Source organism: Eschrichtius robustus, chromosome 8, assembly GCF_028021215.1.
Source record: "Eschrichtius robustus isolate mEscRob2 chromosome 8, mEscRob2.pri, whole genome shotgun sequence".
Classification (NCBI taxonomy): Eukaryota; Metazoa; Chordata; class Mammalia; order Artiodactyla; family Eschrichtiidae; genus Eschrichtius; species Eschrichtius robustus.
This window is the reverse complement of record NC_090831.1, coordinates 76,140,199-76,156,607: the sequence shown is the minus strand read 5'-3', so window position 1 is coordinate 76,156,607 and position 16,409 is coordinate 76,140,199. Positions and strand designations below refer to the sequence as shown.

At 34.5% G+C, this 16,409-nt stretch overlaps 1 long non-coding RNA gene across 12 annotated transcripts in view; it reads right to left on the bottom strand.

Moving 5' to 3' along the window:
* Nucleotides 1–1,126: 1,126 nt before the first annotated feature.
* The window catches only part of LOC137768014 (uncharacterized), a 695,061-nt gene continuing 679,778 nt past the window's right edge, over nucleotides 1,127–16,409 (bottom strand). For 11 of the 12 annotated variants that reach the window (XR_011074681.1, XR_011074676.1, XR_011074674.1 and 8 more), the window contains 2 exons: nucleotides 15,933–16,020; nucleotides 1,127–3,519 (listed from right to left, as the gene is read on the bottom strand). This is a non-coding gene — a long non-coding RNA (uncharacterized lncRNA). The remainder of the gene's footprint in view (nucleotides 3,520–15,932; nucleotides 16,021–16,409) is intronic. The other variant, XR_011074677.1, reaches the window with a different exon arrangement.

Below are 16,409 nucleotides of genomic sequence, written 5' to 3'. Positions count from 1 at the left end.
AAGAAAAATAGAGGAAAATAAATGTACCTAAAATCTTATTTTTTGAAAGATAAGAAAAATTTATAAATCCCTAGACAGAGAGAGCTCAGAAAAAAGGTCCTATGTTAAAGGCGTAATAGGAGACTATTACAAATTATTGTCAATAATTCAACATAAATGGAATGGAAAAATTCCAAACTAGCAAAACACTAAAAAAATAAATACCCTGAATCATTTGTATCTGTTATGTTAATTGAAATTGTAGCTTAACACCTTCCCCAAAGAAAAGTCCAGACCCATGCAGCTCCAATGCTTAATTCTATCAAAGAAGAAATATCAATTTTATGCATACTCATAAAAACTAGAAGAGGAAATATGTGAGGTGATGGATATGTTAACTAACTTAGTGGGGGGAATTCTTTCACAATGTATACACATATCAAATTATCATGTGGTACACTTTAAATATCTTACAACTTTATGTGTTAATTATACCTCAACAAAGCTATAAAAAATTCCAAAGTACAGATCAATATCCTTTATGAACATAGAACAGAATTCCTTAGGAAAATTTTAGCTAACTGAATCCAGTAATATGTAAAAAGAGTAACTTATGACCAAGTATACAGTTCAAAGATTTTTTGGCAAATGTACAATTCCAGGAATTCAAGGTTAGTTTAACATTATAAGTAATTATTGTAATTCACAATATTTATAGACAAAAAAGCAAAACCGTTAAATTATCACAACAGAGTCAGAAAATACTTTGTCAAAATGTAACTCCCACTGATGATAAACAACAAACACAACACAGTAACTTGTGGCAAACTAGCTAACATTGTACTTAATGTTGAAAGACTAAATATTTTCACCCAGTATACAGGAAAAGCCAAGTGTATCCACTCTCAACATTTCTATTCAAAATTGTATTGGAGGCCCTAGCCAGTGCAATAATACAAGAAAAAAATACCGTGTGTAGGTAGAAAAGAAGCAGAAAAATTATCTTTATTCATACATAACATAATTCTAAGGAATCCATAAAAAGTAACGAAGTCAAAATAAAAGAGTTAAGTAAAAATTTATAAATGATTTGAACAGAAACTTCACTAAATATGACATGTTAATTGCTTTAAAAAACACATGAAGAAATGCTCAGCATTATTAGTCATCAGGAAGATGCACATAAAATCTACAATGACATACCCACTAGGCATCCATCAGAATGGTTAAAATAAGAAAGACTGACTATATCAAGTGTTGGTGAATATGTGTAGTAATTGAGAACCTTAAACATTTCTGATAGGAGTTTAAGTGATACAACCAGTCGGGAAAATATTTTTTGCAATTTCTTAAAAACTTAAACACTTATCTTGTGACTCATCAATCCTACTCCTAGGCATTTACCAAAGAGAAATAGGCATATATGCACACAGAAACTTACACATGTATATTCATAAGTTTTATTCATAATATTCAAAAACTGGACACAACCAAATGTCCAATAGTAGATGGATAAACAAAAGTTGGTAATATTTATACCATAGGTTATTACCTGGCAGTAAATAAGAATGAAGCACTGATCCATGCCACCACACAGATGCGTCTCAAAAAAAATTATGCTGAGCAATAGAAACCAGATATAAAAAAGTAAGTACTATATGAATGCATTTATATGGAGTTCTAGAAAAGGCAAAACTAGTGCTAGAAAGCAGATCAGTCTTGGCCTTCGTTTCAGGGTGTATGTGAAGGGGTGTGGAGGTGAGAGCGAGTTTTATTGTAAGGATCATGAGTAAAGTCACGTGGACATGTTCTATATTTTGAATGTAGTGATAATTTGTCAAAACTCACTAAAACATTTAAAATGAGTTCATCTTCTGGCTTGTAAATCACACGTCAATGATGTAAATTTAAATAGTGAAAATGAATTGGTTGCTAGGGAGAGGGAATAGATTTGAGCAAGGTAAACTCATGAGCAGAGGCACCTAGGGAGGAAAGCATATGGCATGTGTGGGGAGCAGTGATGAGTTCCATTTGACTGGAACAAAAGATAAATGAATAAGAATTGTTGCAACACAAATTGGAAAGGTAAAAATAGAGTTAGAACATGCAAGGTCATAAATATCAGAATAAACATTTCAGATATTATTTGTGAACCAATGAAAGATGGGGCATCAATTTGTTTTGTTTGCCTTCCCCTTATCCCTTCCCTTACCTTTCCTAACATTTGGAGTGACATCCTCAGCCAAGTGGATAGACAAGTGTCCAGCAAACCGTGGGAGAAAGCATGCCATGGTTCCTCCTTAAATGGTAGGATCTCTTTGTTGTCTGATTTGCATAAGCTCCCTGCCCATCAGTGGCAATGTTCCTTTGTTTCTATCATGTCAGCCTTTCTCACAGATACCATCAGCAGAGATCTTAAACACGTATGTTCACACAACCAAAATGGAATCACAATGGTGGGCTCTAGGCATTTCTGGAAAAATTTTAAAAAGCATTGGGTAAAAATCAAATATTTTATCAAATATATATTTTAGGTACTATTATTTTAGTCTTTCTTTCCAAAACAACTGCCTTGAGATTTGGATGGAAATATGAAGGCTTTGTCAACTATTTATTCCCAACTCTCAAGCTTAATTTCCATTTGAAGAATCATAAGGATTGGTCACATATACTGGAATATTCCAAAGGCTAAAAGATTCTTTATAAACCTATAAATCTGTTGAGCTCAATATTAGGCAAGACAATGTTTTTCAATCCAGATGGCTAATTTGCATGGCTTCATTTAACACCTGACTTTTCTACATATGTTTGCTTATTGTAAAGACTGTTATAAGAAATACGTTACCTAAAATTTTGAGAGAAAAAATAGCCTGCAAAAACTGGCTGCCAGATTTAAGTCTTGCTATTCATGTTTCTGAAATGAAGGAGAAAAGATGTTTAAAGGATTTGGGGCTTTGAATAGGCAGTAGCTGTTTCTGCAGCCTCCAGTGAATTAGTCTTCTCTTGGATTAACAAGCTATTAAAGTTTCAGATAGGAACATTTTAATATAAAGTCTTACCGGAAAAGTACAGAGTCAAAATTCAAGTACTACTGTTATTTAACAGTTAAAAGTGTAATACAACATTTGTCAAAGGTTTCATAATAAATCATAAAACATCTATATTAAATGAAATTTATTATGTTTATATTGATATGATATAGAATTTTGACATCACTCATTTAATGTCCCATCAAGCAGAGATTCATAATCCTTGTCTTCAAGACTAAACACTACCAACGTTATTTCCTATTTGTGTGTGGCATTCCTGATAATTATTTCTCCTTAATGATTATTTTAGCACATTTTTATAATACCACATATCCCATCCATCATTGAGAACTGGATTTTACAAAGTAGCTCAGAAGCATTGTCTGGGGTAGAGATGATGAGATATTGCGACTTGGTCATTTCCATTCCTTCTGTCTAAAATCTTCATTCTGCGTTGCAGTGAATTTGCACAATCATTTCATAGTTATCACAACTGCTTTCTCCTAGGCAGCTAAAGGGAGGGCGGGGGGAAAGCCAGGCAGGAACAGAATAAAAGACAATATTTGAAATTATAGAGATTCACAAACAAAAGGCATTTGGGAACAGGGAGATCCTAGACTTCAACTTTGTCATTATTCAGACTGAAGCCAGAGAGGTCGAGGCTGAGATTTGAATTCTACTTCTCCAACTGAGTGTTGCTTAGGAGAAGTGCAAATTCTCTTGACCTCAGTTTTGTCAACTATAAAATGATAAAAGCTAACTATACATAATAGGGTCTTGTGAGGACAAAGATAACTTGTAAAATTTTAAACCAAATTAAACATCATAGATAGCTACATGGTAACAACATCAGCATCAACAAAAAGCCCCAATATGTGGAAACTTGAATTTGAGTCTTGGCTCCAGAATTGTTAATTAGATGAGCTTGGCATGTTTTCTAAATTTCTCTGAGCCTAATCATTTTTTGATGATAATAATTTCATAGAGTAGTTGTGAGAATTAAGTGTTAGTCTTTTTATGGCAACATACAAAATGGCTGGTTTTTGCTGTGATAGCAATTCTAACAATTCTAAATGTTGAACACCAGCCCTATGGATGAAGTGCCTCTCTCTTCCATTGGCTCAAAATAAAGGCAAGCTCTTCAAACATAATTCAGGCGGAAAATATAGTCAAAGTTCTTTATACTTCTCTAATAATTACTACTTCCAGTTTTGGGGGGGTGGTTTGTTTTGTTTTTAGTCAGAATGAATGCTTTCTCAATAATCAGGCTGGTGTTTTTCTTTATAATATTCCATAATAAATGCTATCCAGGTATGCTTAGGGACCAGTACTCAAATTTAATTCTGTATTCTGTCTTCCCCTCAACTACTTTAAAAAAAATCATTTTCATAATTCATCTATGTCCCTAAATTGATTTCTTTTTCCCATTTTCTTCTGTTTCTTATGCTCAGGAACCTGACCTGTTTTTTTCAATAGGTTAAAAATTATCATTTTCTACACAAATTAAAAACCAACTAAAAGATCAGCAGAACACAGTTTTTAAAATTCTATTTCAATTAACCAATTTTTCAATAGTCAGTTACTTGTAGAAGGTATTGTGCTAAGCCCCATAGGGAATTTTTTAAAGTATAGACCTCAGTATACTTATAATTTAACTGTAGATTTAAAAAAATGGATGTACCTACCATGTTCTGGAAATTATGTTAGATACACTATATTTTATTTATTTAGTCCTCACAATAATCCTCTAAAGGTGCATTATTACCATACAGTTGGGGAAACTAAGGCTTAGAGAGATTCCTTGTCTTGCCCAAGGTCACATAACTAGGAAATTTGAAATGAGTTGAGTTGAATCCAGTTTGGCTCCGTATCCTTTATTCTTTTAATTGTGCATACTAACACATGACTTGGCTATGTTTTTAAAAAACACTCTATTACTGCATTTGATTTGCTAAACATTTTTCAGGGACTTTTCATAAAGGATATTGGTCTCTAGCTTTCTGAGAGTGGTTTTGTCTGGTTTTGATATCAAGGTTAATGCTGGCCTCATAAAATGAGTTGGCACATGTTTTCCCTCTTTTATCATCTTGAACGTTAGTATATAATAGGTATTATTTATTTGTTTGGTAGAATTCATAAATAAAGACAGCTGCACCTGGAGTTTTCTTTGTGGGAAGGTTTTTAACTGTGACTTCAACTTTTGAATAGATAAAGGGAAATTTTGGTCATATATTTTTTTTCTTGAATGAATTTTGGTATTTTGTGTCTTTCAGGAAATTGGTCCATTATAAGTTGTCAAATTTATTGGAAAAACAGTCATTCCTGGTATTTTCTTATTTCCCTTTCTATGTCTGTAGAATCTGAAGTGATATGCCCTTCTTCCTGATACTGACAATTATTTTTTCTCCTCTCTCTCATTGTCACACGTTTATTTTGGTTACTATGGACTAATGTTTGCAATCTTCCTGATGTTTTCAAAGAAGCAATTTTTAATTTCATTGACTTTTTCTGCTCCTTAGATGTTTCATAAATCATTAATTTCAGCTCTTACTATTACCATTTCCTTTATTCTGCTTATTTAGAATTTAATTTGGTTTCCTTTCTCAAGTTTCCTCACATGGGAGTTTCTTCAAATAAAAGTTCAAGTGATTTGAGCCTTTTATTTCTAATTTAAGTAGTTAGTCCTATTAATTTACTTCTAAGGACTCCTTTAGCTTAATCACAAAAATTTTGATATGTGTGTTTCATTTTCCCTTACTTCAAACTATTTTCTATTTTCTCTTGTAAGTTCGTCTTTGTCCCATGAGTTATTTAAAAATGTATTGTTTAATTTGCACATATTTGGATATTTTCCAGATTCCTATCTTACTAATTTCTAGTTTAATTCTGTCATAGAGAACATATGCTGTATTATGTCTAATCACATAATTTAAATGCATTTTATGTCTCAGAATATGATCTATCATATAACTATCTCATATGCATTCGAAAAGAATTTGTCTTTGCTGATATTTGGTGTGATTTTCTGTAAATATCAACTTGCTATGAGATTTTAAAAGTCGTTCGAGTCTTCAGTATCTTTAGAGATTTCTACCTACTTGTTATATCAATTATTGAGAGAGAAGTATTAAATTCTTCAATTATAACTGTGGCTGTATCTATTTCTACTTTTAGTTATACTAGTTTTTGCTTCATAGGTTGAGCTCCTCTTGTTAGGTGCAGATAAATCTAGGATATTTATTTTTTCCTTCATAAATTGGTTTTTCTTTGTCATTGTGTAATGTCCCTCTCATTCTTGGTTCCCATATTTCTTATTCTGAGGCTTACATTATCTGACGTTAACATAGCCACTCCAGCTTGCTTTTGATTAGTGTTTGCATGGTGCATATTTTTCCATCAGTTTACATTTCATCTGTTTTTTTTTTTCTATTTAAAGTTAATTTCTTATAGACAGCATCTATTTAGGTATTGCATTTTATTGAGTGTAATAATTCTGCTTTGAATTAGAGTGTTTAGCTGGTTTACATTTAATAAAAATTTTTTACATGGTTAAATTAAAATTTATCTTGCTATTTGCTAGTCTAACCCTTTTCTTCTTCTTTGTCTTATTTTGATTTTTTCTACTAATCTATTTTATCTCCTCATTGGCTTTTATTTTTTTTTGTTTGTACTAATTGCTATCGATTTTCTAAAATTCACTTTTAGTTTATCACAGTGCAACTTCAAATAATATAATTACAACTCACATACGATATAAGAACCTGACAACACCATGTTTTTACATCTTCCCACTTAATCTTGGTGTTAATTGCTGTCATGCATTTTATTTCTCTGTATGCTACAAACCCTGTAATAGATATATTACTATCTTATTTTAAACAATTATCTTTTATACTATTTAAAAACAAGAAGCATTGTATTCTAATACACCCATTTTCCATTTCTCTCACTCTTGTATTTTGTGTGGATTCAGATTTCTATCTGATATCGTCTTGCTCCTACCTGATGACCTTTCTTTAATATTTCTTTTTTTTCCTTATGTTTATTTTTTATTGAAGTATAGTTGATTTACAAGGTTGTGTTAGTTTCAGGTGTAGAGCAAACTGATTCACATATGTATATATATTTTTCAGACTTTTCCACTATAGGTTATTATAAGATATTGAATATAGTTCCCTGTGCTATATAGTAGGACCTTGTTGTTTATTTTATATATAATAGTATGTATCTGTTAATCCCAAGCCCCTAATTTATCCCTTTCTCCTCCTTTCCCTTTTGGTAACCATAAATTTGTTTTCTATCTATTTGTATCTTGTAAATAAGTTCATCTGTATCATTTTTTTTTTTAGATTAAACATATAAGTGATATCGTATGATATATGTCTTTCTGTGACTTACTTCACTTAGTATGATAATCTCTAGGTCCATCCATGTTGCTAAAAATGGCATTATTTCATTCTTTTTTATGGCTGAGTAATATTTCATTGTATGTATTATATATACCACATCTTCTTTATCCATTCATCTGTCTATGGACATTTAGGTTGCTTCCATTTCTTGGCTGTTGTAAATAGTGCTGCAATGGACACTGGGGTGCATGTGCCTTTTTGAATTATGGTTTTCTCCAGATATATGCTCAGGAGTGGGATTACTAGATCGTATGGTAACTTTATTTTTAGTATTTTAAGGAACCTCTATACTGTTCTCCGTAGTGGCTGCACCGATTTGCATGCCTACCAGCAGTGTAGGAGGGTTCCCTTTTCTCCACACCTTCTCCAGCATTTATTGTGTGTAGACTTTTTGATGGCCATTCTGACCAGTGTGAGGTGATACTTCATTGTACTTTTCATTTGCATTTCTCTAATAATTAGTGATGTTGAGCATCTTTTCATATGCTTGTTGGCTATCTGTGTGTCTTCTTTGGAGAAATGTCTATTTAGGTGTCTGCCCATTTTTTGACTGGTTGTTTGTTTTTTTGATATTGAGCTGTATTAGCCATTTGTATATTTTGGAAATTAATCCCTTGTTGGTCGCATCATTTGCAAATATTTTCTCCCATTCCGTAGGGTGTCTTTTCATTTTGTTTATGGTTTCCTTTGCTGTTCAGAAGCTTTTAAGTTTAATTAGGTCCCATTTGTTTATTTTTGCTTTTATTTCCATTGATCTAGAAGACAGATCCAAAAAATATTGCTACAATTTATATGTCAAAGAGTGTTCTGCCTATGTTTTCTTCTAGTTTTATACTATGCAGGCTTACATTTAGGTCTTTAATCCATTTTGAGTTTATTTTTCTATGTGGTGTTAGAGAATGTTCTAATTTAATTGTTTTACATGAAACTGTCCAGTTTTCCCAGTGCCACTTACTGAAGAGAATGTCTTTTCTCCATTGTATGTTCTTGTCTCCTTTGTCAAAGAATAACTGACCATAGGTGTGTGGGTTTATTTCTGGGCTCTCTGTTCTGTTCCATTGATCCATATGTCTGTTTTTGTGCCAATAGCAGGCTATTTAGATTACAGTAGCTTTGTAGTATTGTCTGAAGTCTGGGAGAATTATGCCTTCAACTTTGTTCTTTTTTCACAGGATTGCTTTGGCAATTGTGGGTCTTTTGGCAATTTGTGGTTCCACAAAAATTTTAGGATTATTTGTTCTAGTTCTGTGAAAAATATCATGGGTAATTTGATAGGGATTGCATTAAATCTGTAGATTGCTTAGGGTAGTATGGCCATTTTAGCCATTTAATTCTTCCAATCTAAGAGCATGGGATATCTTTCCATATCTTTGAATCACCTTTAATTTCCTTTATCAATGTTTTATAGTTCTCAGCATATAAGTTTTTCACCTCCTTGGTCAGGTTTATTTCTAGGTTTTTTTTTTTTTTGACACGATTTTAAAAGGGATTGTATTTTTTACTTTCTCTTTCTGATATTTCATTTTAAGTGTAAAGAAATGTAGCCAATTTTTGTATGTTGATCTTGTATCCTGCTATCATGCTGAATTTGTTCATCAGTTCTAATATGGTTTGTGGAGTCTTTAGCGTTTCTACATGGAGTATAATGTAATCTGCATAAAATAACAATTTTACCTCTTCCCTTCTAATTTGGATAAATTTATTTCTTTTTCTTATCTGATTGCTATGGGTAGGACTTCCAACACTATGTTGAATAGAAGAGGTGAAAGTGGACATCCTAGTCTTGTTCAAGATTTTAGTGGGAAGGCTTTCAGTTTTTCACCATTGAGTATTATGTTGGTTGTGGTATGATAGCTTTTATTATCTCAACATAATAAAAGCTGTCACAAATAGCTTTTATTATGTTGAGATATGTCCCCTCTATAAGCACATTGGTGAGAGTTTTTATCATGAATGGATGTTGAATTTTATCAAGTGCTTTTTCTGCATCTATAGAAATGATTTTTATAATTCAGGTCTCAGCAGTTGTTCATGTGAAAATATGTTTATTTCCCCTTCACTTTTCAAAGATATTTTAGCATGGTATATAATCCTGGATTTACAGGTGTTTCACTTCTTCTTTCCTTTTTTTTTTTTGGCCACACTACGCGGCTTGTGCGATCTTAGTTCCCCGACCAGGGATCGAACCCGGGCCCCGGCAGTGAAAGCACTGAGTCCTAACCGCTGCACAGCTAGGGAATTGCCCCTTTTTCCATTTTTAAAGATGCCATACCTTTGTCTTCTGGCTCTAATTGTCTCACAGGACTTCTGTTGACATTGTTATCTTTGTTTTTTATTCACAGTATACCTTCAAGATTTTCTCTCTTGTATTCTGTTTTCAGTAGTTTGACTACTATATGCCTAGATAAGATTTTCTTTATATTTATATTTGGGGGGGGGGCAGTAATTTGACTTTCAGTTTGTTGAATTTCATTAGTTTTGAAAAATCCTGGGCTCTTATCTCTTTTTTTTTTTTTTTTTTTGCAACCCATCTTTTTTTATTTTTAATGTCTTTATTGGAGGATAATTGTTTTACAATGTTGTGTTAGTTTCTGCTGTACAAAAAAGTGAATCAGCTATATGTATACATGTATCCCCATATCCCCTCCCTCTTAAGCATCCCTCCCACCCTCCCTATCCCACCCCTCTAGGTCTTCACAAAGCACCAAGCTGATCTCCCTGTGCCGTGCAGCAGCTTCTCACTAGCCATCCATCTTACATTTGGTAGTGTATATGTCAGTGCAACTCTCTCACTTCGTCCCAGCTTTCCCTTCCCCTGCAGTGTCCTCCAGTCTGTTCTCTACATCTGCATCTTTATTCCTGCCCTGCCACTAGGTTCATCACTACCAGTTTTTTAGATTGCATATACGTGAGTTAGCATATGATATTTGCTTTTCTCTTTCTGACTTACTTTCACTCTGTATGACAGACTCTAAGTCCATCCACCTCACTACAAATAACTCAATTTCATTCCTTTTTATGGCTGAGTAATATTCCATTGTATATATGTGCCACATCTTCTTTATCCATTCTTCTGCTGATGGACACTTAGGTTGGTTCCATTTCCTGGCTATTGTAAATAGTGCTGCAATGAACATTGGGGTGTACTTCTTGGCTACCATTGCGGGTCTTGCAGACCAAGAACGTTTTTGTCAGCACAGAAATTTATATTAAGCAGGCTGGTCTAGAATACATTGTGCTTGTATCATTTATTACTTTTTTTTTTTAATGTTTTGTGTTTTTTTAATTGAGACAAAATTGATGTATTACATCCTGTAAGTTTAAGGTGTACAGTGTGTTGATTTGATACATTTATATATTGCAAGATGATTACCACCTTAGTGTTAGCTAACACCTCTATCACATCACATAATTATCATTTCTTTGTTGTGGTGGGAGTAATTAAGATCTAGTCTCTTAGCAACTTGCAATACAATATTATTATCTATAATAACTATGTTGTGCATTAGATCTCCAGGACTTATTTATCTATCGGTTGCAAATTTGTACCTTAAACAATATCTCCTCAATTCTCCCACCCACCAGCACCTGGTAACCACATTTCTACTCTGTTTTTATGAGTTTGGCTTTTTCAGATTCCATACATAAGTGAGTTTTTGGCTTTGTGTGTCTGACTTATCTCACTTGGGATAATGTATTCAAGTTCCATTCATGGTGCAAATGGCAAGATGTTATTCTTTCTCATGGCTGAATAATATTTAATTGTGTGTGTGTGTATACCACATTTTCTTTATCCGTTCATCCATTGATGGACACTCAGGTTGTTTCCATATCTTAGCTATTGTGAATAATGCTGCAATAAACATGGGAGTGCATATATCTCTTCAATATCTGTTTTCATTTCCTTTCAGTATATACCCTGAAGTACAATTGCTGGATCATATGGTAGTTCTATTTTTAATTTTTTGAGGAACCTCCATATTTTCCATAGTGCTTGAACCAAATTACATTCCTACCAAGGGTGTACAAGTCTTCCCTTTTCTCCACATCCTCACCGACATTGGTTATCTCTTGTCTTCTTGATAGCCATTCTAAAAGGTGTGTGGTGATACCTCACTGTAATATCTCACTGTGGTTTTGATTTCTATTTCCCCGATTATTAGTAACATTGAGCATCTCTTCATGTAGCTGTTAACCATTTGGATGTCATCAACGGAAAAATGCCTAACTCCTCTGCCCTTTTTCAATTCAATTGTTTGGCTTTTTAAAATTCAGTTGTATAGATTCCTTGTATATTTTAGGTATTAGCCCCTTATCCAATATACAGTTTGCAAATATTTTCTCCCATTGCATAGGTTGCCTTTTTTGGTTGTTTATTTTGCTGTGCAGAAGCTTTTTAGTTTGATGTATTCCTACTTGTTGATTTTTGCCTTTTGCTGCTTATACTTTTGGTGTCATATCTAAAAAATCATTGCCAAGATCAATATCAAGGAGATTTTTCCCTATGAATTCTTCTAGTACATTTATGGTAACAGGTCTTATGTTAAAACCTTCAATATATTTTGACTTCACTTTTGTGAGAGTGTAAGATCCAGTCCAATTTCATTTTTCTGCATGTAGCTGTCCAGTTTTCCCAGCACCATTTGTTAAAGAGATGATTATTTTCCCAACTGAGTGTTGTTGACTTTCTTGTCAAATATTAGTTGACTGTAAATGTGTGGGGGGATTATTTCTGGGCTCTCAATTCTGTTCCACTGGTTTATGTGTCTATTTTTATGTCAGTACCATGCTGTTTTGATTACTATAGCTTTGTAGTATATTTTGAAATCAGGAAGTGTGATACCTCCTGCTGTGTTCTTCTTTCTAAGGATTTCTTTGGGTATTCAGTGTCTTTTGTGGTTCCTTAAATATTACAGGATTTTAAAAAAAAATAGTGATCCTTGCAATGCTGTTGGAATTTTGAGAGGGAGTGCACTGGATCCATAGATGGCTTTGGATAGTATGTACATTTTAACAATATTCTTCCAACCCATGAACAAAGGATATCTTTTCATTTGTGTCTTCTTTAATTTCTTCATCAAAGTCTCATAGTTTTCAGTGTATAGATCTTTCACTTCCTTGGTTACATTTATTCCTAGTTACTTTATTGTTTTTGATGCTATAGTGAATGGGATAGTTTTCTCTAATTCTTTTTCAGAAGTTCTCTTTTAGCATATGGAAATGCAGCTGATTTCTGTATGTTGACTTTGTATCTTGCAACATTGCTAAATTCATTGATTAGTTCCAACAGTTATTTGGTGGAGTCTTTAGGGAGTTCATATCATTGCAGATCATATTATCTGCAAATAAAGAGAATTTTACTTCTTTCATTCCAATTTGAATGCCCTTTATTTTCTTTGCCTTGCTTAATTGCTATAGTTAGGACTACCAGTACTGTGATGAATATGAGTGTGAGAATGGGTACCCTGTCTTGTTCCTCATCTTAAAGAAAAAGCTTTCAGTTTTTCACCACTGAGTACTATTTTAGCTTTGGGTAGGTCATATATGGCGTTCATTACGTTGAGTTATGTTCTCTTTATGCCCAGTTTGTTGAAAGTTTTTTTATTAGGAAAGGATGTTGTATTTTGTCAAATGCTTCTTCTGCATCGAGATGATCATATGATTTTTGTCTTGCATTTTATTATTGTGGTGTGTCACGTTTATTGATTTGTATGTGATGAGCCATCCTTGGGATAAATCCCACTTGATCCTGGTGAATGACCCTTTGTAATGTGCTGTTGAATTTGGTTTGCAAATATTTTGCTGAGAATTTTTACATCTATGTTCATCAGGGATATTGGTCTATAGTTTTCTTTTTTTGTAGTGTCCTTATCTGGCTTTAGTAAAAGAGTAATCCTGGCCTTGTAAAATAAGTTTGGAAGTGTAGAGGAGTTTGAGAAGGATTGGCTATAATTATTCTTTAAAAGTTTGACAGAATTCACCAGTGAAACCATCTGGTCTGGGGCTCGTCTGTGTTGGGAGGTTTTTGATTACTGATTCAATCCCCTTACTCATTATTGGTCTACTCACATTTTCTGTTTCTTCCCAAATTTGGTAGGTTGTGTGTTTCTAGGAATCTATTTCTTTTTAAGTTATTCAATTTGTTGACATAATATTGTTTATAGTAGTCTCTCATGATCGTTTGTAATTCTGTAGTATCAGTTGTAATGTCTCCTCTTTCATTTGTAACATTATTTGAGTCTTCTTTTTTCTTAGTTTATCTGAGTATATTCTGTCTACTGGAGCTTGATCTCATTACCGCACTCAGGAGCTGGCTGCAGAGTGGGAGGAGGTGTGGATAGGGTATTGGGGGTGATTGCTGACTCCCGTAGGGTGTGCTCCTGCTGTGTGTACATGTGTGGTACTCCCCAGTGCTCATGGGGGGACTTGCTGCTGAGCACACGCATCAGGGTCTGTTTTCCTTTAACGTCCTTCGTTATTCTTATTTCCCTCTTTCCTGATTTCCTCCCTCTTCTCAGTCATGAAGGTCTTGTCCTCAGGACTCTGATTGCTGCTGGAGAGAACGTTTTCTCCAGCTGGGTTCTGTATCACTGGGGTAGTTGGACACTCACTCACTGCTCTCCTTTTCCCCTGAGGGGGAGGTCACCACCACCTGACAGTTCAGCATTGTGCAGGCTTGCCTTGGGTGGAGGCAGCACTGTTGAAGTTGTTCTTACCAACTTCACTGCATCAATGGCATGCTAGAATATCCCTTCAGGAAGTCAGGAAGGCTGGACTTCTGAAATGTCTCTCGTGTCTGTGGATATCTGCTCAGGTCAGCACTTTTCAGGTTTTTTCCCAACTGTGGCAAAAGGTGCTGGGGCAAGTTTGCTTCTCTTCTGGTTCCACAGTCCATACTAAAGTCTGTCTACCTCTTGCTGGATACACAGATGGGTGAGACTCCTCTTACGTCCCTTGGCATATGGTGCTGGATCCCACAGCTCCCACAAAGGCACTTTTGTTCATGAATAAATGTCTAAATTTTTCTTGAAAAGGGGGAACTAAAAAGAGGAACCATGATGCTGACATCACTTCTGTAATTATTACCTTTGATTTACCAACTAGACTACATATCTCACACTACTGAAACTTTCTCCTATACATTTTTGTTTTAGTTATGTTTCTAATGTCTTGCTAACAGAAACAAATAAATAAAAAAATGTTTTCCTGATAACTTTTCTTCCCCCTTCAAGTATGTGCACAAGTGGTCTTACTCTTAATTTGTATTCCATAGACAATAATTTCCCTTTGTTTTCCTAGTCTAATGATTTCTTATTTGGTCTCAGTTATTTATTTAACAAACATTTTAAATGCTTACCATAATCATAGCTAACATCCACTAAGCCTTAATATGCTGAGTATTATAACAAGCTCTTTACATTGAGTCTGTTTTAAAATTCTCACAACAGAATAAAATATATTATTCTTCCCAATTTACAGATAAGGGAAATGACTGAGGTTGAGAGGGTAGATGATTTGCCTAAGGAAACACAGCTAGTTTTTGAAAAATTCAATGATAAAAACGTCATAGTCTGCCCTCTTAACTACTGTGATATTTCCTTTGTGCCAGCTGCCTTAGTACCCTTACCCTGACTGTGTGGAGAAGGAATGAGGAAGGGGGAGAAAAGAAAGTAGCTACAAGCTTAATAAGACATGAAACATGTCAGAGAATAACAGACAAGCTCACCTCTGCTATAGAAACAGGAATGAAAGCTAATAAGTATGTCTACATATGCTGTGTAGAGACTTGCAAAATGCAATGTGATTATGCACAAACCCTTGGGTCACTGGCCTCAGAGGAATCAAGGGACAAATTATGTCCATTTGCAGATAGAACAGTGGCTGCTGTAAACAAAAAATTGCAATGTTCTGTAGTAACCATTTTCATAGGCCAAAACTGGATCAAAAACAGACTGAGATCTTCTCAACTTGGGCAGAAGCAGGCAGAGAAGATAAAAGAGCAAGCTGGGGAAATGGACCCATTTGTAGGATTAGCTCTTTAGGAAACAGGATGGGAAGGGAGAGTCATGCTATCCAATTGTTAGTGACTTAAGAGACAAAGCCTTCTCTGATTTGATCAAGTCAGAAGTTGAAGTCCAAACCAAAGTCTGGATCATAGGCAAAGAGCCCAGAAAGCAGGTAACAGGGGAAAACAGGTTTGAGGTGGAAAGCTCATCACTGCAACAGCCTGGTTAGTATTGAGGATATAGAAAATAATTCATCACCCAGAAGATAGGGTTTCAGACAGTGTTAAAGTATCAGAGCTGCAAACAATAGAGCTGAAGTTCTAGGTAAGGCTTCAGCTACAGCAGACAACTGTAGTACCAGGCAGAGTCATGGAGGAGGAACCCCCGGCCAAGGCAGTGGGGCAGAGGGTGGTACAAGTTTGATTCCCAGGGGTCACGTAGCTATTCAAAGCTCACACTATTATATACGGGACAACAGATCTTTGGCAGTAGATGTATTCTATACTTACCATCTGGTAAAGCTGGAGCTCTTTGTATATACTCCTTGATTAAGGTAGAGATTAGTTAGGTCAGTCTGTGTACAGCAACTGAGAGGGTCTGGAAAAAGGCAAAAGTTGGCATTCTCCATTGAACAAAGGTGGTTCTGATCTCTATTTCTGGCATCAAAAAATAGTCTTCTGACTTGCAAAGTACTTGTCAGTCACTGATAAACTGCCTTAGCTGTTTTTCTTGCATAAGCCCATCAAAGACAAATTTGTATTCATCCATATATTTTCTAGTAGGTTCTTCTCCCTCCTTCCATAACCATAGAAAATGTATTCTTGGTATATAGATCACTCACATCCTGAAGTATATCTAACATAGAATTTTAAAATACTCATTGTGTATTCTTAGTGAAGCCCGTGTGGCTTGGTCATATGGCTTTATAGCAGTATATAAGCAATATCCATTTACAACACTTGATTAACGCTATTTGAAAAGATTCA